At 37.1% G+C, this 23,396-nt stretch overlaps 1 long non-coding RNA gene across 1 annotated transcript; it reads left to right on the top strand.

Moving 5' to 3' along the window:
- The first annotated feature begins 5,977 nt into the window (after positions 1-5,977).
- Positions 5,978-18,863, top strand: LOC119532146. The gene is made up of 4 exons (XR_005216479.1): positions 5,978-6,132; positions 7,235-7,333; positions 7,664-7,765; positions 11,293-18,863. It is a non-coding gene; the product is annotated as an uncharacterized LOC119532146 (long non-coding RNA).
- The last annotated feature ends 4,533 nt before the right edge of the window (positions 18,864-23,396 follow it).

The raw sequence follows: 23,396 nt of genomic DNA, 5'->3' as shown, positions 1-23,396 counted from the left end.
GTTGTCTTTTTCTTACTCCCTTGCTATGGTCTCTTTGAAATGCTCTTTTATTGTATGTTTGTTTTCTTTTTAACTTTTTTTTTCATACAGGTGATTTGAAAAAAGAAGGGAAAGTTAAAAAAAAAAAAAAAAGAAAAAAAGAAAAAAGACAAACAAGGGGAAAAAAAAAAAAAAGATGTAGTGCCCCCTTGAGGAGCCTGTGGAGAATGCAGGGGTATTCGCCTACCCCACCTCCATGGTTGCTAACATGACCACAGACATAGGGGACTGGTGGTTTGATGGGTTGAGCCCTCTACCATAAGTTTTACCCTTGGGAAGACGGTTGCTGCAAAGGAGAGGCTAGGCCTCCCTGTATTTGTGCCTAAGAGTCTCCTCCTGAATGCCTCTTTGTTGCTCAGATGTGGCCCTCTCTCTCTGGCTAAGCCAACTTGAAAGGTGAAATCACTGCCCTCCCCCCTACGTGGGATCAGACACCCAGGGAAGTGAATCTCCCTGGCATCGTGGAATATGACTCCCAGGGAGGAATGTAGACCCGGCATCGTGGGATGAAGAACATCTTCTTGACCAAAAGGGGTATGTGAAAGGAAATGAAATAAGCTTCAGTGGCAGAGAGATTCCAAAACGAGCCGAGAGATCACTCTGGTGGGCACTCTTACGCACACTTTAGACAACCTTTTTTAGGTTCTAAAGAATTGGGGTAGCTGGTGGTGGATACCTGAAACTATTAAACTACAACCCAGAACCCATGAATCTCGAAGACAGTTGTATAAAAATGTAGCTTATGAGGGGTGACAGTGGGATTGGGAATGCCATAAGGACCAAACTCCACTTTGTCTAGTTTATGGATGGATGTGTAGAAAAGTAGGGGAAGCAAACAAACAGACAAAGGTACCCAGTGTTCTTTTTTACTTCAATTGCTCTTTTTCACTCTAATTATTATTCTTGTTATTTTTGTGTGTGTGCTAATGAAGGTGTCAGGGATTGATTTAGGTGATGAATGTACAACTATGTAATGGTACTGTAAACAATCGAAAGTACAATTTGTTTTGTATGACTGCGTGGTATGTGAATATATCTCAATAAAATGATGATAAAAAAAAAAATCATCCAAAAAAAAAAAAAAAAAAAACACTGGGTATATATAAGGTAGAAATTGAAAGTTCGAAAAAACAACTGGCAGTTGGAAATGAAAGGCACAACACAAGAGATGAAAGACACAATGAGACATAAAAACAGCAGATCTCAAGAGGCAGAAGAAAACACTCAGGAACTGGAGAACAAGACACCTGAAAACCTACACACAAAAGAACAGATAGGGAAAAGAATGGAAAAATATAAGCAACATTGCAAGAAATTCAATGACAACATGAAATGCATGAATGTGTGTGTCATGGGTGTCCCAGAAGGAGAAGAGAAGGGAAAAGGGGCAGAAGCAATAATAGAGGAAATAATCAATGAAAATTTCCCACCTCTTATGAAAGACATAAAATTACAGATCCAAGAAGCACAGCATACCCCAAACAGAATAGATCTGAATAGGCCTATGCCAAGACACTTAATAATCAAATCATTTAACACTGAAGACAAAGAGAGACTCCTGAAAGCAGCAAGAGAAAAGCAATCCATCACAATCAAAGGAAGCTTGATAAGACTATGTGCAGATTTCTCAGTAGAAACCATGGAGGCAAGAAGGAAGTGGTGTGATATATTTAAGATACTGAAAGAGAAAAACTGCCAACCATGAATTCTATATCTGGCAGAACTGTCCTTCAAATATGAGGTAAAGTTTAAAATATTCTCTGACAAACAGATAATGAGAGAGTTTGTGAACAAGAAACCTGCTCTACAGGAAACACTAAAGGGAGCACTACAGACAGATAGGAAAAGACAGGAATGAGAGGTTTGGAACACAATTTGGGTGATGGTAGCACAGCAATGTAAGTACACTGAACAAAGATGACTATGAATATGGTTGAAAGAGGAAGGTTAGGAGCATGTGGGACACCAGAAGGAACAAGGAAAGACAAAGACTGGGACTGTATAACTCAGTGATACCTGGAGTGCTCAACAATTGTGATAAAAGATACAAAAATGTTTTTTCATGAGGGAGAAGAAATGAATGTCAACCTTGCAAGGTGTTAAAAATAGGGTGGTATTGGGGGAAAATACAATCAATGCAAACTTGAGACTATAATTAACAGAAACATTGTATTATGCTTCCTTTAATGTAACAAAGGCAATATACCAAAGCTAAATGCCTATAAGAGGGGGCATTAGGGAGGGGTGTGGGACTCGGCATTGGTAATGTTGTCTCACTCTTTATTATACTTTAGTTTAATGCTATCTTTCCTTTTGGTGGTTCCTAGCAGTCACGTTTGTTTGTTTGTTTGTTTGTTTTTCTCTTTCTTTTTTCTTTTTCTTTGTCTCTCTACCTTCTTTGACCCTTCCTCCTGCTTTGTGGAAGAAATGGAGATGTCCTTATATAGATAGTGGTGAGGGTAGTGAATACATAAATATGTGACTATACAGATGGAGTGTTTACTTAGGATGGAATGTATGGTGTTTGAACAAAACCATCTTTAAAAAAATGGGTTGATGAAGAAACATTGAGGGCACTATTTTGAGTGAAATAAGTCAGACACATAAGGACAAATATTGCAGGGTCTCACTAATATGAACTAATTATGATATATAAACTCATAGACATGAAATATAAGTTACCAGGATATAGAACAAGGCTAAAGAACGGGGAGTGGTTTCTTACGATGAGCAGAATGTTCAACTAGGTTGAACGTAAATGTTTGGAAATGAACAGAGGTGACGGTGGCATGCTGTAAGAATAACTAACAGTGCTGAATGGTGCGTGAATGTGGTGGAAAGGGGAAGCTCAGAGTTACATATGTCACCAGAAGGAAAGTTGGAGGTTAAAAGATGGGAATATATAAAACAGTGAACCTTGTGGTGGGCAATGTCCATGATTAACTGTACAAATATTAGAAATCTCGTCCATGAACCAGAACAAATGTATGACAATACAGCTAGAAGTTAATAACAGAGAGGCATATAGGGAAAAAATATTTACCTATTGCAAACTATATACTACAGTTAGTAGTATTTTAACATTCTATCATCAACAGTAACAAATGTTCTATACCAACACTATGAGTCAACAATGGAGGGGGATGGTTAGGGGTATGGGAGGATCTGAGTTTCCTTTTTTTGTCTTTATTTGTCTTCTGGAGTAATGAAAATGTTCTAAAAATTGAAAAAAATTGTGGTGATGGATGCACAGCTGTATGATGGTATTGGGGGCAATTGATTGTATACTTTGGATCTTTGGATAATTGTATGGTATGTGAACAATCTCAATTAAAAAAAAAAAAAAGAATTACTGTATGACTCAGCAATTCCACTACTAGGTATATAACCAGAAGAACTGAAACTAGGGACTCTAACAGACATTTACACACCAATGTTCATAATGGCATTATTCACAGTTGCCAAAAGATGGAAGCAACCCAAGTGCACCAGTTTGTATATATTATGTCTCCCAGAAAAAGCCATGCCCCCCACAAAACGCAGTCTTGTGGGGGCAGACATACTAGTGTTGATTAAGTTGGAACCTTCAGATTAGGTTGTTTCCATGGAGATGTGACCCATCCATTGGTGGGTGATAACTCTGATTAGATAATTTCCATGGAGGCGTGGCCCTGCCCATTCACCACGGGCCTTGATTAGTTTACTAGAGCCCTATATAAGAGCTCAGACAGAAGCAGCTTGCTGCTGAAACTTACAGAGACATTTTGAAGATGGCCACTGAAAGCAGAGTTTTGCTGATGCTTTGGAGGTAATAGCCCAGAGTTTGCACCAAGAAGCTGACACAGAGACATTTTGAAGAGTGTCATTTCTAAACAAAAACCTGGGAGCAAGCAGACGCCAGCCATGTGCCTTCCCAGCTAACAGAGGTTTTCTGGATGCCAATGGCCTTTCTCCAGTGAAGGTACCCTATTGTTTACGCCTTATCTTGGACACTTTATGGCCTTAAGACTATAACTGTGTAACCAAATAAACCCTCTTTGTAAAAGCCAATCCATTTCTGGTATTTTTGCATTCTGGCAGCATTAGCAAACCAGAACACCAAGTATACATCAACCAATGAATGGATAAAGAAAATGTGATATACACCTATAGTAGAATGTTATTCAGCCATAAAAAGGAAATTGAAGTCCTGATGCATGCAACAACATGGATGAATCTTGAGGACATCATGCTGCATGTGGGAGCCCAGAGCCCAGGGCCTTCCCCAAGTGCCTTGAAGCCTGTACACACAGCAGCTTCCTTGACCTAGGACAGTTAAGGTTTGACCTACCCTCCTTGTAAAATCAGGCCTCCGGTGCTAAATGTAATCTATAGTTTACCTCCCTCCTGAAACTACCTCCTCCCTAAAACTCCCTGAGATACTGTTATTTACAAAATAATCTATAATCCTCCCCTCCTCCCTGTTGACTGCAATCAGTCCCTCCCTATGTCACAAGACCCCAGCTCCCACGCTTACCCATTTGAATGTTTTTGCCCTAACCCTTATAAACCACTCCCTGGCACCCCCAGCTTTTGTGGAATATCTTCACGTTGAGCTCTGAATCCGCCGCCATTCAGAGTAGCTCCTAAATCCAGGCAACGTGACTAACTTCCATTTCCTTGTAAGGAAGCCCTCAATAAAAAGTTCATTCCTCTAAATGTGCCCGGTGTCTTCTTTGGCCTCTCGACAGCAAAGACCCACTTGGGCCATGACACTGAGTGAAATAAGCCAGTAACAAAAGGACAAATATTATATGATTTCACCAATATGAACTAATTATAATAAGCAAACTCATAGAGTTAGACTCTAGAATGTAGGTTTACCAGGAGTTGGATTGGGTAGACTATGGGGTGTTGATGCTTAATTTATACAGAATTTCTATTTAGGTTGATTATAAAGTTTTGGAAATGGATGGTGGTGATGGTAGCACAGTATTGTGAGAGTGTAATTAACAGCAGTGAATTATATATGTGAATGTGGTTAAAAGGGAAATTTTAGGTCGTATATGTTACCAAAATAAAAATTAAGATAAAATACTGGACTATATAACACAGTCAACCCTATTGTAGATGACGGACTATAGTTACTAGTACAAAAATGTTCTTACATGAATTATAACTAGTTTATGACACTTATACAATGTGTTGATAATAGGGTTGTATATGGGGAAAAATACACCTAATGTAAACTATGGACTATAGCTAATAGTACTATTTTAATATTCTTTCATCAGTTGTAACAAAGGTACGACACTAATGCAAAGTGTCAACTATAAGGAGGTATCTGAAAACAATGTACATTTTACATGATTTTTCTGTAAACCTGCAATTTATCTAATTAAAAAAATTAAATAATATTTAAAAAGGGAAAAAAGAAAGGGCCTCAGAGCCCTACGATAGGAAACAAAAAAACAGCGAAATAAAACAATTTGCATCTGGCAGACAGGCCCTCAAAGAAAAGTGACGAGTCCTGCGCTGGTCTAAGGAACAAAGCTGGAAACGTTTGTATCCTCTAAAAGTCGAAGTGGGTGCGACAAAGCCAAAGACAAAACTGGAGCCATTAAATTGTTTGCCTAGGTGTTTTTCACCCCCAGGATTAAATGCTCCCTGCCTGAGAGTGGAATTATTAGTATTACAGTTTAATCTAACTGTGGGTTATATTACCACAATGTGACACAGATACTCCGCGGAAATAATTTTACAGTCCTAATAAATGATTTGCAAAGACATGTTTACTCAACCCAAGTGCAAACGGTATCGAAATAGTGGGGCTATCTCGGTTGATTGACGTACATTCCAATCATCCTAAGACGGAAGAGAAGCCCCGGGTAATCAATGGCCAATCAGAACGCAGCCTCAGTGGCAGGGGCGGAGCTTTCGGGAACTGCCTGTCGCAAGGTAGGCGGACTTGAGAAGGGACAAAGATGGCGAAGTGAGGTGTGCCGTGGCGAAGCGGCCCTTGGGCCGGGGACGGGTCGGCCCTTGGGCAGTCGAGTGAATCTGTTGGACCGTGGGGGTTATCCGAGAAGCCAACGAGGGAAGAACGAGCAGGCGGTGAGGAGGCGGTGCGGGCAAGCCCGGGTCGGGGGACGGGAGCGCGCGGAGCCTACCCGCAGCCGGCCAGGGCCTCAGCCGGGTGGGGGTTTCCGTCCTCGGCTGTCCCAGGGCGGCCCGCACCTCCTTTCCAAAAAGGGCGGTGTCGTACGCCCCACTTCCTGCTTGGCCTGCCACCGTCCTTCTCAATGTCTTGCCTTTGTGCTTTCGGCCTTGTTCTCCTGTGACTGGACCCACCCGGAAGAATGGCAGCCGCTGCATTGGCCATCAGTTTCTTTTTTGAAGGGTATCTTCGTTTTGTTGATCGATTTACTTTTGATTTCTTTATGCTTCTTGTCTTATGGTTTCATGCCTGCTTTGCTTCCTGAGGCTCCGGTATCAGTCGAGGCCTGTCGCAGCCCTGAATATTTTGTTTCTGTCCTGTTGACCTTGAGATTTGGTGTAACAGGTTCCCCCCCGAGATACTGAGTTTTGTGTATCCTGGGCATTCTCTTGCGACCTCTCTTATATCCATTCATTCCTACTCCCACCTTCCAAACTTCTGTGATCAGAGTAAGCATTGTCCTTCTTGTGTCCCGACAATGATTGCCTGATGGCGCATTAATGTCGCTGACGTTAATTCTCTGTAGAATTCACCGTTGTTGGTTTCTTCTCCAGAACTAAAGGAGTCCGTGTACCATATTTATTTTTTTATAGAGAGAATGAGAAACACTTTTGGGAAATAACAGAATGTAATTTGACTGTAATGTGAGGTTGCAGACTCAATACTGTCAGGCATTTGTATTCAGTATTTGTTTAACTCTAAGAGGTATCTCTTTTTTGTAATTTGGGTTGTTATAACCTCTCATTAAGTCTCTTCATTTAAATTCTGAGAAAGGTTCCTGTATGTTATTAGGTTTTTGAATCGGTGAAGTCTGTTTAAAACTGGCACATTAGTAGGGTCCAGTTCTAAAAGACATTTCATTATACAAATGAATGTTTCTGGTGGATTTTTTGCTCTTTGCTGGCCCTGAACTTAGCAGAGTTGAAAATACCAGATACAGAAATACTTGTAAATAAGACCTTTTTGTTGCTTTTGTCACTAGTTATTTATCTCATCTAGGAGAAAAAATGAAGATATGGGGCAGAGAAAAGGAACAGAACATTCTTCCTATCTTACAGACATTTGAGAGGAGTGGTCATCTACACTAAAGCCAAGATGGTAAGTAAAGGACTACAAACTTCCTGAAATTTTATGGACAGTTGTACATCTTCGGGGGAGAAGTGTCCATACCTTCATCAGATTCTCAAAGGGGACAGTGTTCCATAAAAGCTTAAGAACCACTGCTTCAAGAGTTTTGATGTCTTTTTTTTTTTTCTTAATTAATGCTTGAGACAGAGAGGCACTTCTTTTTGGTTGTTACTTTTAAATAGTTTTTGTGATAGTGATGTTTTTTAGAATAACAGTGGTTTAATAGGATAGTTTTTCATGCAGATTCATAAATCACCAGTAACGGCTATATCCTCACTTTAACTTTCTTTTTATTTTCAGGTTCCTCATCACAGGAAGAACATTTTCCTTGACCTTTAGGTGCTTTTTATATTTTCTTCATCTCAAAAAGAAAACAAAAGTCTGAACTCAGGACTTGGCACAGTAAGTAATAGTGGGCTGACTATTCCAAATAACTACTTAAGCAGCCTGAAAATAGCAAGATAGAAGTGTAATAAACCATTAGATTCAACAGATGAATCACAAAAATGATAGTACATTACTGATATTTAAGTAAGTCTTTTGTCTTTTTTTTCCAACAAATACAATGTATTAATTTTTTAAAAAAGAAAGAAAAACTTGTGTTTGCCCAAACAACCAATAATTTTGGGAAAATAAAGAAAAAAAGGCAGGTTTAATTAGATCGAAGGAAATCAGCTGATAAAAAATGATGTTACTACATAAATTTCATAATATATTTACTAGTTTTAATTATAGACAAATACTAGATAAAATAATTGATACTTTAATTTCCGATGTTTTTCAGTATACCTTTAAGATTTCTAGGTCTCAGTGTTTATTCTGTGCCAAGTATTGGTATCTTTTTAATTTACCACAGAAGAAAAGTGGGTTGTTTTGTTCAAAGAATGAGTTGATATAGGCTTTCTTAATTGACATTAACCTTATCTGCAAAACAGACTTTACACCCACTTAGTCATATACTTTGACTGTATTATATAAAAGTCTGTATACAACTGCTTTAAGGATGTAAAACCTTGTGTATATATATTTCAATGTTAAGAAAAGGATTAAAAACTGAATGGTGCAAAATGTTCTTTAGGTGATAAGAGTCTTTATAATAGGCCTTTAGAGGGGGGGCTTCATCATTGGATTTAGAACCTTGATAAGAACCAGGTAGACAATAACAGAAACCTGACATTGATAAAGCACAAGATGGACAGCAATGTAAATATCCATCTATTGGGAACTTATTTAAATAAATTGTGGTGCTTATAAGTTCTTAGTTCTGATATGGAGTGATCTTTTAGATACATTAAGGGGAAAAAGCAAGGTGCTGAACAGTGTGTTTCGGGAGCTTCTGTCTGTGGGGGTGGAACCTAATTATACAGATATTATGTAGCCACAGAATATCTCTAAAAGAATATGCAAGAAACACTATACCTTATTTTCCTTTTTAAATTTCAAATCATATACACGCATTACCTACTCAAATAATTTCAAATTTTCAAAGAAAGGAAACAAATATTTGATAAATGAATGAGAAGTTAAATTTTTTCTCGGGCAGTGTTAGGCCTCTTTCAGGGCTGCATGAATGTCATGATATGGTGGCTGGCTTTTGCCAGAACAAATAATCCTAGAGAACAAGGCTGAAGCCACAGTTCTCTTTATGACCTTGCTTCAGAAGTCACTTTCACTTCTGCCACTTTCCATTGGTCACATTCATTGTTGGAACAGACTATAAAAGGACGTGGATACCAGGAGGCAACCATCATTGGAGGCTCACTACCATATGAAGTCATTTGACTCACAAGCTGGCTGCCCTACAGGCTACATTGAAAATTCCTGTTTTCCTTTTCCATTCTCTTAATAAACTAGATTTTCTAACTTTCTTTGTATAATCAGCAGCACGAAACAAGAGACTTCAGAGAAACAGAAGTGCCTAGTGGGAAGTGTATTTGTGAGTTGTACATCAGAATGTATAGTTCTAGCTTCCACACATAACTCAAGGACCTATATCTATTTAAGTTTTTAACTCATTTTGGTTAAGTGTGTTTAGAGCCTTCCAATTCATTCATTTATCCAACAAATTAAGGTGCCTACCTCCTGCTGTTCTAAGGGTCTATGATTCATCAGCAAACAAAACAGGTCCCTGCCCCTGTGCAATTTACATTCTGGACAAGACAGTAAATGAGAAATAATATAGTACTGTGGAAAAAAAAAATTGAGCAGGGTAACGGGGAGTGGGAGTATGTATGTAGGCTTGGAAGGCGGATATCACTTTAAATAGGGGCCCAGGATAGGCCTTATTGCGATAATGGCACTTGAATAAAGACTTGAAGGTGAGGAAGTTAGCTGTGTCGATAGTTGGGAGAAAAGCCTTCTGACCATAGGAACAGCCAGTGTGAAGACTAAGGTTGCAGATATGCCTGGCATTCCAGGAAGAGCAGTGGCTTTTGGAGCCTAATGAGGGAGTCTGGGGAAAGGGATGGGGTCAGAAGAAATAAGGTGGAAGGGGAGGGTACAGATCTTATGGGGAATTATAGATCACTGTCATCTTTGGCTTTTACACCAAGCTGCTGTTCAGCCAGCCAGTCTCAAATGGGAGTTGTGATTTTGTGGTATGTGATACATATACATGTGTGTGTGGTGTTTAGAATGTGTAAAATTGAATAGTCATGTTTGAGATGTGAAACTTGGGCTTCTAATTTTCTAGCATTATTGCCTAATATTAAGATATAGATTAGGAGACAAGATTTATATACAATGAAGGTATGCATTTTTATTAGTTGGTATTGCTGGAGGTTTTGTTCTTAAAAGAATCAAGACCAGTAACTTATTAAGAAAGGTGCCCTTTTTTAAGGCTTCTGCCACATCTTGTATGGTTTATATGGAATTCTTTCAGCATATTTACTTCTGAAAAGAACTAGCTGGAATTTTCTTTCCCCCACAACATTACTGCCAGTTATCTTGCTAGTAGAATTTAACTGCTCAACAGCCCAGTGGCTGGTGTGAGCTTTGAATTAGCTTCAGTAAACTTCCATAATGGAGCAACCCTGCTGCCCATAGGGTTCTAAAGCCCTGTCTTTTACTTCCATAGCTACTTTTGCAACAAATGCAAGTTCTGCAGTTTTCTTCCTCCTATTTTGATTCTGAGTTAAGTTACATTTGCCTTCCTCAAGTTTTGAATCAAAACCCTGTCTTATCTTAAACCAGAAGAGGTTATGGTTTCGAATTGAGGTATTTTTTAATGTATGTGACAGACTAAAGACAATGGATTGGGCAAACTAGTTAGTCAGTTACCACTGACTGTTTTGTTAACCAAAATAATTTATTTAAGCTTTTGATATTTTTGCACATATTTGCAATTTAACAGTTTTACATTTAGCAGCAGTGAACTGGGTATACTTAGGGTTTTCACCTGCTTGCATTTAGTGGTCATGGTATAGAAAATACTGTTTTACTTATGGTTAATATGTTTTACAAAGTTTTTACTGTTCACTGTTCATTGATCTTATGTAGTTGAAGGTCATTCAAAAGTAAGATGATGTGGTTTGGAATATTACATATTCAGGTGCCAAATTTGGAGTACAGTACTGTTTAAAGTCAAATGTTTTAAAAAGAATCATAATTTTATGACTATCAAAACTTGGAGAATGTTATTCCATTTTGCATAAGAGGAAATTGACATTTATATTTCATTTTATATAATGAAAGTTTTTCTATAAATCTAGCTTTTTTTATTGTGCTTATGTTTTTTCTGGCTGCTGCTTTTCTGATGGCAAAACTGGATTCAGTGTTCTGCTTGAACATTTATTTTAGACAATGTGTAACCCAAAATAGATTTTTTTTCCTTGTGTATGTATTTTTTTAAAAAAATCATTTTAAAAATAAATTCATGCAGAAGTATCTGTCCTAATCTTCCTGTTTTTAATTTATTTTGTTATTTTCAGGAATTTCTATCTTCTCTTGGAGTGGAAGTCCTGCTTCTTTTATGTGGCCACTTTTCCTATTCTTGAAATGTGGATATCTCTTCTCTGCCCTTTGCCTCGATGATCTGGAATGGGAAAGGCCACTTTCTTTTTCCACCTCTCATATTCAACACAGTGGAGCCCCTATGATGCAGTCATCCTGCCCACTTTTCCAGGAAGAAAGAAGCAACTGACGTGGGTTTTCTGCTGCTGTTTGCTTAACTGTAAAGAAATTATTTGCAAACTCTAATCTGTTTAAATTGAAACGGTGCTTACTTGCTGGTATTTGTGAATTCTTTACCTTTTCTTCCAAACAAGAAGACTAAATAGCAAGTATGAATGATTTCAGGTTTTTTTACTGTCTTCTAGTCTCAGCCACTGTCATAAAAAGCACACTTTAAACTGCAGCAGTAAATTGCAAATATATGTTCCAGTTTGGAATGAAAGAGATACTTAAAAATTATATATATTTATATAGCTAAATCCTAACTCATCCCATGACATAGATTTGCTGACTAAGAACAAATTTTGCAGTTAAACCTTTGGTATGATCAAGAAGCTTAAAGACAACATATTTTAAGGTTAGTTTACTATGTGAATAAACCATCACAATCTCTGTACAATTACACATTTTTGCATGTGTAAATTCACATTTTTGGATTAGACAGGGGATTTTTCTCCAAGAGAAGGAAACTTACTTTTCTCAGAGTTCTTTGGACATTTGATATTTTTAAAGGTTTCTTCCATTCTCCAAGGAAGGATCAGATTGTGCAGAACCTCACTCTGTGAATGCACACTTGGGTTGAGTGAAAGGGTGGTAAAAGAAAACGAAACAGTTTGAGTCTAGTATGGAAACCTCATTTACCTCCTTAGGATGAGAGGTTGCTATATTCCAAATTATGTCATCCTTTTTTGTGGAGTCTTATATAGCACTTGAGACGTGGTTTTCCATGCTGTTAATGCTAGAAGAAAACTGGCATAAGTGGTTGTTCATTTTAGAAGATGCGATGGACCCTATAGTATTACCTGCCTTCAACTTTGGACATAGAAGAGTTGGGAAAAAGAACAAGGAAAGTTTGCACATAACTTCTTTCTAAGCAAAAACACCTTATACAGCTCCATCTGACTTTTTGGTGTTTTACATTCTGTTGCTCCATTTTTTGTAAAAGCGTAAATAACTTTTTTCTCTGACCAACATGAGGACCTAGATATTTGGCTTATTTTTCTAGGTGATAGTTGTAATAATAGGCTGAAAAGGCTGGGACTCAGGTAACTCCCAGTTACTTCTCTTTAGGAAGTGGCCTCAGAAGCAATGTTGCCGAACTTGTGGCTGGGTCATTGTAGATTCAGAAGAAATCTGGGGTCTGAGAAAAACCCTTAACCAAGAAGAAAAATAGTTCCAACAAGAAATATGGATCTTCCCTTCCTTCCCTTAAAAATTATGCCATGTGAAGAACAGACTGTAGTAGAAAGCTGTTCTTTCTTCTGGAATCCATAGACCACCATTGTATGACTTGTCAGATCTTTACATAAGTAGAAACTTTTACTCCTTTGAATAAAGTAAAACTTAGATGAAATTAGGAAGAGATAAATCATCTCTTTGTTCTAGGGAATGTTTACCCAGATCCATACTTGCTTTGATGCTGGGAATTTGGGGCAGATTTTCCAAAATTTGATAGTAATAGAAATGGCCAAACATGGAGAATATTGAGCACTCTAACGACTAACCAAATTGGTCAATCAATTTGAATTGTGATAAGAAGGCTTTTTAGGAAAATAATTACATAATGTAGATAAAGTATCATTTACTTTGAGGGCAATTACTGAGTGGTAAAGTGTAATAGAAATAACTTTGGTTAAAGGTTACTTAAATTTTCCTCTTAAGTGACTGACCTCCCAGCCACTTCCTATTGTTTTCCCTTAGTATTCTGGACTTGTTAAAAGACAGAATGGAACCTACATACATGGGTCCCACCAGAGTGTTGAGAATATCATAAGGAGAATTTGTGTCTTTGAAATGTCCATTACCCATCTTCTCCATGTCCTTTTGGCTAAATTTCAGGTAGGATCCTTTGGCAGAGGATAGAGTAACTATACTGTCAGAGCACTAGGGAAACCAACTCTCATCCACTTGTTTGAACAGGTATCAAACCCAGCTTTTCCAGATGCTTTATAGTTTCAGTTCACAGCTAAATGAACCAGTTTAACGCCCCCTTTCAAACTGTTCCTGCATCCTCCATGGTTATCACCTGGTAGCATTTAACAACATGGGATTATTGCAGTTGTACTTGCCTACATCTTTTTTTTTTTTTTTTTCTTTTTGGCTTTATTTTAGTTCTCTTTGTGGTGGTAAAAGCTGTAATGTTGGGCAGGACTATTCCTCACTGTAGCTGTGCCTGCTTCCTTTCCTTGCTCATCTTTGTTAGCAGTTTTTCTTTTGAAAATTTAAACGAGAATGTGCAATAGAAATATATATATGTATATTTTAATACTTGTGGACAAAATGTTACAAGTTGTTTAAGAACAACAAAATCACCAATGTCTTCCATTTTGAGATGTGTATAGTTTTGTAAGCATTAGCGCTTGGTAGCAAATTGTAGTGGTATGTTAGGAGTTAGTGCATGATCCTAGTAGTAACTTTAAACTTCAGGATGAATTGATAATAATAACCAATAGTGTAAAAAAAAGGGGGGGGGGATCTTGACCTTTACTTATTTCATAAATATCTGAACCTGTGATATTCTCCTGGGGAAAGGAGATTAAGGCCAAAAAGACTCCCTTATGAATAGAAATGTGGGTTCATAATTTGAAATATTTTGATGATATTTAAGCTTTCCAGAGGTTGCTGGAAACAGACTGTCTTTGACAGTTTCAGGAAACTTCAAATTAAAATGAGAACCCATTTCATGATACTGCTTTGCTCTCTCAGTTGGAAGTGAGATTGTGTCTTCACATTGTATCGCTTTTAGGTTATTTTTCCACTCCTTTTGCATCAAGAAATTATTTTAAATTTTGCTTGTCCTACTGAGATGCTATGTTAATTGCTTTGGTGACTGCTTTTCTAATCTCTTAACCATTTACATTTCTTCTCTACAGCATGGTATACTTTATGCAAAAAACACTTTGTCAGTTCAGTGTTTCAGATTATGAATTTGCTACAGGCTTTCCCTATTGTGTTGATGAGATTCCAGGCCTTTACGTGAGAATTGGAAAAGTAGCTAAATGGAGTCCACCTAGATTGCATGTCATAAGTGGACTGACTCTTCCTTGGCTATCTAAGCCTCTGATAGCTTTTGCTTTTTTCTGCTTTCCCTGTGGAAAAGCATGTTATAAAAGCATAATAAAGCTTTCTGTGGAAAAGGAATTCCTACTTTTAAAGGCTGCTTTGAGAATTTGGACATGGCAGTTTTCATGAGGTGATTGTAACATCTCACAGAGTCCAGGATTTATTGATATAGATTCTATAGTTAGTATGATAGATAATACCAAAACAAAAAAACACCACACTTTAAAATGTGATGTATCTCATGTGAAGAAGCAAGCTTGAACAAGTAGGCCCTTTGGCAGTAGATATTCAGGGACCCATGTTAATACTCTCATAGTGTACTTAAAGTAGTTGTAGTACTCTTGGCTCAAATAGTTTAGTGCCTGGTAGAATCCACTTCTGAAAAGTGTTTTTAAAATGTTTAAATACCTCTGAAAAGGTAATGAATGCAAAATAGCACAGTATATAGGAAAGGATATTTCCTGTTGCAAAAAAAAAAAAAAAAAAAAAAGCCATAAAATGAATAATGTTCAAGAGGTAAAATTTTAGCAGCAATAACAGTTTTGCATGTTTAGTAAATTGTATTAGCAAGGTTGTATAGTAGAATAAGTGTTACCCCTGGAGTGGCTCTGTGATCAATAGCTGCATAAAAGGAAAAAGATGATCTGGGTAAAAAAGCATATAAATGATCCATTTTTCTTCCTTTTAAAACAGTATAAATGAATGTGTATGAATTTATGATAGTTTGTGTCTAAGTTAAAAGCTAAGGACCCTATTTGTTTTCTAAAGCAGAAGGTTAGAGCTGTTGAAATGAAACCTTTTTAGTGCTTAACCTGGAAACTGTTGTACTCCAGCTCCCTAAAGCAGTCGTGGGGGTTTCTGCTCAAGATGTCCTTTTAACAATAGGCATTGGTTTTCTGGGATCATTTTTAAAAAGAAAAAATCTGTCTGTGTTTGGGGTTAAGAGAAAAGCCAAGAACTTAGACACCTGGCTTTTCCTCATGCTTATGGTTAGGGAAGTTAGGATTTAAAGGTGAAAACCAAAAGGACTGAAGGGAATAGCCAGCTAGTGTATGATGTTTGCTTATTAGTAGTCGTATTTTTAAAACCTGTTTTAAAACCTGTTTAGTAATAGGTGTGCCAAGGCCTGTGGCCTATGACTGTGTATTCTTTTAAGAAGGAGAATTTAGCAAACTAGTTTCTGTTTTGACCTGAGGAGTCACACAGCTCGGCTCACATCAGGGCATTGACTTCTTATTCCCTTTACTTCATGTCCATCTTGGCCATTTAGTACCTTGAAAATGGTTAAATTCCTGAAAAGGTTGGAGCTACATTCCCTTGTTTTCCCAGGGGAAAAACAAACTAAAAGATAGGCGGTATCAATTTCAGAAAGTAGTGCCTCTTGAATATTTAATTCCTACATGGCAACTCCAAAGGGAATCCTATATTAAACTAGTTATAGCCCCTCTTTAAATGTCCTGTGCTGCTGGTTCGTGTTAGAGACATTGGAATAACAAGCAATATTCTAACATCTGCAAGGTCATGGAGACACCACTGCAAATTCCAGTGATGTTAACAGTTCAGTTACTTGGAGAGATTTAAAGGGTTATCCTTAACAACCATGTTAATATTTCTAAATGTTAAAATATGCTACAAGTTTTTGTAGTCTCAGAGTATTCTGTTAATTACTTTTCAGAGCTACTGTGGTATCATGTTTATTACTCTTTGTGCACCTGTGATATGCAAAATATGAAGAGACCCTTGGCCTCGAGGAGTTTACATTCTCATGGTGCTGCTGGTGCAAGCAAATTGCTTCTAAGCTTTATTAGAACATTGCTTGGCTATTATACCATATTTGGAAGGATTCCTTGACCAACAGTTTTCAAAAGCAGAGGGCTATGCTAAATTTCAGGGCATTGATGTTTGAGTTTACATTTTATTAGCTCTGCTGTTAATAAACTCCTTTTCTCCAGGGAGCTGTGCAGGGCAGTGTTCATTAACGAGAATCAGGTAGGAAACCCTTCTGCATAAGAGCATTTTCATCATCCCTACACCACCTATGCTCTTCTTTGATATAACTGTCAATAAATGGCCAAGAATACTTACTGCGCCATAAGATGGTGTATCTTTCAATTTTCTTTTTCTTTTCCCAAAGTTTTTACATCATTCCCTACCCAAAAGGACCAGGATTTGCATATAAGCCTAAAAATTGAGTAGTGGTCCTAACTTAAACCATTTTTGTGTGGCTTCTGTGCCTTTATTCTGAATCAGCATTGTGATAAATGTGGAGAGCCTGCCTGTTCTAAGCAATCACTCTTTTAATCCACATTTTCAGTTGAAACTTTGCATGTATCCTAGTAATTTCCCATTAATTCCTCTGAATTGTGGGGTTTACTTTGCATGTTTATTTAAATGGATCTGGTTGAAAGTTCAAGTTAATAGTAGCAGGCCCATAATTCTGATTTTAGAATACTAATCTAATGCATGATAAAAAATGTCCAGTGTTATGTGGTTAGTAGTAATTTTATATATGCATTTATTAATAATGAAGCAATAGAAACTTAAACCAATAGCTTGAATTTATTGTTTGGATTATCAGTTTTCCTTTTCTAATTAAAAGATTATCTTACTTCCATTGAAAATGGAAGGTAAAAAACAGGGGCAACCACAAGACATTCAAACTGTTAGGAATAGGACATAACAGTGCTTACCCTCTCTCTTATCCTCTTGCCTGGTTCCATTAGTCCCCAAGCATGTTTAAAAAGAAAACAAAAGTTACACACTAAAAGCATGTTAAATAAATAAATAAGCTGCTACAGCTATAATAGAAAGGTGCAGAGTTTCAAGAAAGGGTAGGAGAAACCAGTGTAGAGTACATAAAATAACTACATATGGGGTTTGTCTAATAAAGTTTTCAGGTAACTAGGCAACTATTATGGGTGGTATTTGTATTGACCAGCAATAAAGGACCCCTTGCAGCAATGGAGACTATTTCATATTATGGGATAGTCCTAAAAATCCTGATGCCTCTGTAGTTTTCTCTTTTGTTAATTGTATTACATTTTTAAATCTTTTTTCCTTTTCTAACTAGAAATTATAAAATCTTGTTGGTTTGGTCAGACTGCACAATTATTTTTGGAAGGAAATTGAGTGGCTGAGAAATGGCTAGAGAGAGACTTTGCTTTTCACCATATAACCTTTTGTACCATTTGAATTTTAAGACTGCACAGTTTCTTGCATAAAGCTTTATGCTCTAAGTAAAAGGAGATAAAATAAACCTTGCCATTTTCTTATTTGATGAAAAAAAAAATTGCTTCAATTCATTGTGGTAGCTCAAAACTTCCCTTGAGAAGGAAGATTCCTGACTTTGAAGTAACCTTTATAAGTACATGTGATCATGACAAATAATGTACAAATGGAAAGCATATCTGAAAGGGCCCTAAAAAGAAAGAGATCAGGAAAGACTGGATGGTTTTCACTAGGTTCCTTCCAAGCCTTATGTTCTATAATTGAAATTTTTCTTTACTCTGGAAATAAGCTCCAAATATCTTTGGGAATGTTTAAATGGGATGGTAACTTTCCATTGGTTCAGAGTTGAATTAGACTTGTCATTTCAAAGTTTGGTCTCCACTCATGTATAGCAATGGAAAGATGTCATACAATGTGTAATTTCTCTCTTTGCCACTTTCTGAAATCTGTCAACCAGTGAAATCAATAAAGGACAGTTTTTCCAACTAAAGCATATTAAAAGAAGTGGTACCGAAAAAAATCAAACATCACAGATTTCTGCAGGAATCCATACTCTCAAACTTTCCTTAAAGTCAGAATAGATAAGGGTCCTGACCATTTTCAAAAGGTTTCACCTCTCTCGTGATGGTGTGCTATGCCATTGGTGAAAATATATTTTTCTCCCAGGAATAAGAATGAGATTCCTGCAATACATTACCATCAGTCTTTAAAGAAACAACAGTAATAACCTTGGCACTAACTTAAAATTATTCATCTCTACGACTCAGAGTGCCCTTCATGGTCTAATTTGCTGCCTTGTAAGTTATTTACTTGCTGTTCTGCATCCCCTCTATTCCATCATTGCTATATTTATAATGTTGAATTTATTGAATATATTTGTATTACAAAAGGCAGCTTACTTTTTAATCTATGCATCTGGGGTTTCTGAAGAAGAGATTTTATTCTTTGATGTAAAAAGGAAATGTTATAAAAGTTGGAAACTCTGCACCTATGTATAAATTATTTTTTAAGCAATAAAGCAGCATGGGCTGAAAATGCACTGAAATTTCGTTGCCTGTTGTTACTTGGAATGGGGTAATTTCAAATAATGAAGCAAATTACAGAGATAGGAGAAGGAGCCTTTTCACAGATCTATGCTGATGGTATGCTTTGGACAACAATGAAGAAAAGACAAAAGACCCAAGTTTGATGCCTAGCTATAGGAGTTTCTGGAGCAGGCAGCCAAAAGAAGAGTGCTGGCACCCTTTCCCATCTGAAATGTAAAGCATTTAAGATGCTTTTATATTTAACATATAAATGCTAACTTGGTTAACCAAGGAGGTTTTAACACAAGTATAAGTGGTCCTTCTCTGTCTTGATTCAAAGAAAAGGAAAGGAGCTTTTTCAAATAGAATTAAAATAAATGTTACCAACTTCCTTGAGATTGACTATAGTTAACTGCGGGGTGGGAGGGGAAGCTATGTCATTTTTTGTCATGTGAACTAATGCAGTAGTTCCCTTGACTTAAGTGTTGATGTACTCCACTTTCCAGATACTGTGCTAGGTGTTGGGGTTACAATGATGGAGACAGTTTGCCATAATTAAGGAGCTCAAAAGCTTATATCTCAGGGGAACTTGACTATGCAATGTTTATTGTTAATATAAACACATGGAGTTTTGAAAATACTTTTAATAAACTTATACAGAAATGATACCAAACTGTAAAAAAAGTATAGAATCTGTTAGCGTCAGCCATCTACTGATATTTGTTTGGCTTCTGGAGGAACTCTTATCATCTAAAGCTTGTTAAAAAATAACAATATGGAAGAATAACAACTAGAATAACCTTTATGGAAAGTATAATATCACAGTTGTATATACACATGACTTTTGAGCCATATCCCGCTTCTGTAAATTCAGTCCTACAGAAATACCCTGTATAAATAAGCAAAGATATGTACAAAGATGTCCAATACAATAATAGTTAGATTCTGGTATATCCATGTGACAGAATACCATGCAGGTGTAAAAAAGAATGAAGTAACTTGCATTTGGACTGTTAGAGAAAGTCTATTGATGTTTATTGTGTGGAAAGTAGCCTGTTTATTAATGTAAATAATATAATTGCCTTTACTTTATGTCTATACATGAAGGTTATAATAACTGGGATTTATTAAGCACTTACTATGTGCTAAGCAGTATAATTATATGAAATGTATTTATTAACTTGTTTAATCCTCACTATAGCTCTAGTTTGTGTTTTTATCCCTATTTTACCTAGAAGGAAACCAGAGCAGAGAGAGTATAAATTCCTCAGGTTCATGGCTAAAAACTACGCAAGTGACAATCTGAATCCAGAGAGTCTGGCTCCAGAGCCTGCTTTCTACCCAGCACGCTCTGTGGTGCCTTTTGAAAGTGGAAAGGGAAGAAGTATACTGTCACTCTTTTATTTTGTATCTGAATTTTTTTTCTAGAGTTAGAATGTAATTTGTGTTTGACATCAAGCTTTACTTAATGTTATCAGGTTCAAATATTTAATTTTCTATTGGAAGTTTCAACCAGAATGGCAAATTCAGGGGTTGAGAAAAGTATCTACATAGGAACAGCTTTATAATTTAAATAAAGAAATATGTTGAGGAAGACATCCACACATGCAATAAAAATCCCAAGATGATTCAATATAGTATTAATTTCTTAGTAGTAGAAAGTAACTAAGAGCTTTTCTGAAGCTTTACCCTTATATATTTTACCAAAAAAAGCATGGCAAAATTTTGCAACTCAAAAGCATAAAGCAGATTTAGCAGGGATCAGAGTGGTGGAGTGAGACACTTCAGGGCTCCATACACCCAGAGAACAACCAGCAAGAACTGGCACAAGCATCTTTTAAAAGTTCCAGAAAACAGTTAAAAAGATTAAAGTAACAGGACAAGCGCCAAATCAAGAAAAAGGCCACTTAAAAGCAATAGGATCTCATGGTGACGTAGCTGGTCCCTCCCACACATACCCCTATGCACTCAGCACAAGCCAGCCCATCCTCCCAGTGCAGAATCCTGGTCCAAGTTCTGGAGGGAGTAGAGTAACCCACCTGCAATTATTAGGAGTATGTATATCTGGCCCAATTTATCTGGTGGTGGCCTGAAGGACATACTGTCCCAGAACTTGCCCTGCAAGAAGGTAGCTCAGCAAGCTCTACTGAAGAAAGCTGTAGAACAGTAGTCAAGTTGTGCTGCTTGGGGCCTGGGATTGCTGGCTGTAGGACATACAATGCAGTGCCTGGGACTCATAGGGAAGAGGGGACATTCCTACCCATGTAAATGGGCAAATTCCTGTGGCCCCAAAATAAGACCCATGTACATAAAGGATCAGGAAGGCACCAGACCCGGAACATACCAAAGACTTTTTTAAAATGATCCTAAATATGCTCAAAGAACTAAAGGAAAACATGGACAAAGAACCAAAGGAAATCAGGAAAACAGATGAACACAAACAGATTACGAATAGAGAGATAGAAATTATGTCAAGAAACCAAACAGAGCTGGAGACCAAAGAGAAATGAGAAATTCTTTAGAGGTTCACTAGATTGGAGTTGGCAGAAGAAAGAATCAGAGAACTTGGAAATAAATGAGTGAACTCATCCAGTGTGAAGAGCAAAAGTAAAAAGAATGAAGATAAATGAACAAAGTCTTTGCAGAACCTGTAGGACACATCAAACCTAACAATATATGTGATGTAGGAGTTTCAGAAAGAGAAGAAAAAGGGGCAGAGAGAATATTCAAAGAAATAATGTATGAAAACTTCCCAAAGTTAGCAAAGCACATGAATATACACATCCAGGGTGTTCAACAAACTCTAAACAGGATAAACCAAAATAGACCCAGAGTACCATGTTATAATCAAACTATCAAATGCCAAAGATAGAGAATTCGGAAAAAGCCACAAGAGAGAAGCAACATGTCATATACAAGGAGCCTCCACAAGATTAAGTGCTGTTTCTCATCAGACACAATGAAGGCAAGAAGGCAGTGGGAACACATATTACAGTTCTGAAAGAAAAAAAAAAAATGCCAATCAAGAACTCTGTAACTGGCAAAACTGTCTTTAAAAAGTGATGGAGGAATTAAGATGTTCCCAGATAAACAAAAGCTGAGGGATTTTGTCACAGCTAGACCAGCCCTACAAGAAATCCTAAAGGGGGCTTCTGCAGGTGGAAAGGAAAGGACACTAGACAATTGACTGGAAGTCACATGAAGAAATAAAGATCTCTGGTAAAGATAATAACATGAGTAAATATAGATACCAGTACTATTGTAATTTTTACTTGTCACTCTACTTTTTACTTCTTACAGTATCAAAGAGACAAATGCATAAAATGTAATGATAAATCGATGGTTGGGGCCATAATGTATAAATATGTAATTTCTGACAAGAACTACATAAAGGTGGGGGGACTGGGGGTAGGAAGAATATAGTTTATAAGTGCTAAGGAAGTTAAATTGGTATCAAAGCAAACAAGACTTTAAATTTAGGATTAAAGCTGCATGGTAACCATGAAGAAAATATGCAAATATTTTTAGAGAATATGCAAATTAAGAGACAGAATACAGGCATACCTTGGAGATATTGTGGGTTCAGTTCCAGACCACAATAAAGTGAATCACACAAGTTTTTTTGTAATATAAAAGTTATGTTGACACTTTACTATAGTCTATGAAGTGTGCAATAACATTATGTCTAAAAAACAATATACATACCTTAATTTAAAAATATTGCTAAAAATGCTAACATCATCTAAGCCTTCAGCGAGTCAATCTTTTTGCTGGTGGAGGGTCTTACCTGGATGTTGATGGCTGCTGACTAATCAGGGTGGTGGCTGCTGAAGGTTCGGGTAGGTGTGGCAATTTCTTAAAATAAGACAGCAATGAAGACTGCTGCATCGGCTGGGTCTTCCTTTCATGAAAGATTTCTCTGTAGTAGGCAATGCTGTTTGACAGCACTTTTTTTTTTTTACCTACAATAGAACTTCTTTCACAATTGGAGCCAGTTCTCTCAAACTCTGCCACTGCTTTATCAAGTAAGTTTATAGAATTAAAAAAATCCATTTTGTCATTTCAACATTCACAGCATCGTCACCAGGAAGTATATTCCGTCTCACAAAACCACATTCTTTACTCATCCATAAGAAGCAATTCAGTCCCATCTTCAGACTCCATTTTTAATTCTAGTTCTCTTGCTGTTTCCATCACATCTGCAGTTATTTCCTCCACTTAAGTCTTGAACCCCTCAAAGGCATCCATGGGGGTTGAAATCAACTTCTTCTGAATTCCTGTTAAAGTTGATATTTTGATCTCCTCCCAAGAATCACCAATGTTCTTAACGGCATCTAGAATGGTGAATCCTTTGCAGAAAGTTTTTGATTGACTTTTCCAGATCCATCAGAGGAATCACTATGTATGGCAGCTACAGCCTTACAAAATGTATTTCTTAAATAACAAAACTTGAACGTTGAAACAACTCTTTGATCCATGGGCTACAGAATGGATGCTGTGTTAGCAGGCTTGAAAACAACAATCCTCTCATTGTACATCTCCATCAG

The sequence above is a fragment of the Choloepus didactylus genome, chromosome 4, assembly GCF_015220235.1.
Source record: "Choloepus didactylus isolate mChoDid1 chromosome 4, mChoDid1.pri, whole genome shotgun sequence".
Lineage (NCBI taxonomy): Eukaryota > Metazoa > Chordata > Mammalia > Pilosa > Megalonychidae > Choloepus > Choloepus didactylus.
This window is presented reverse-complemented; position numbering and strand designations above follow the sequence as displayed.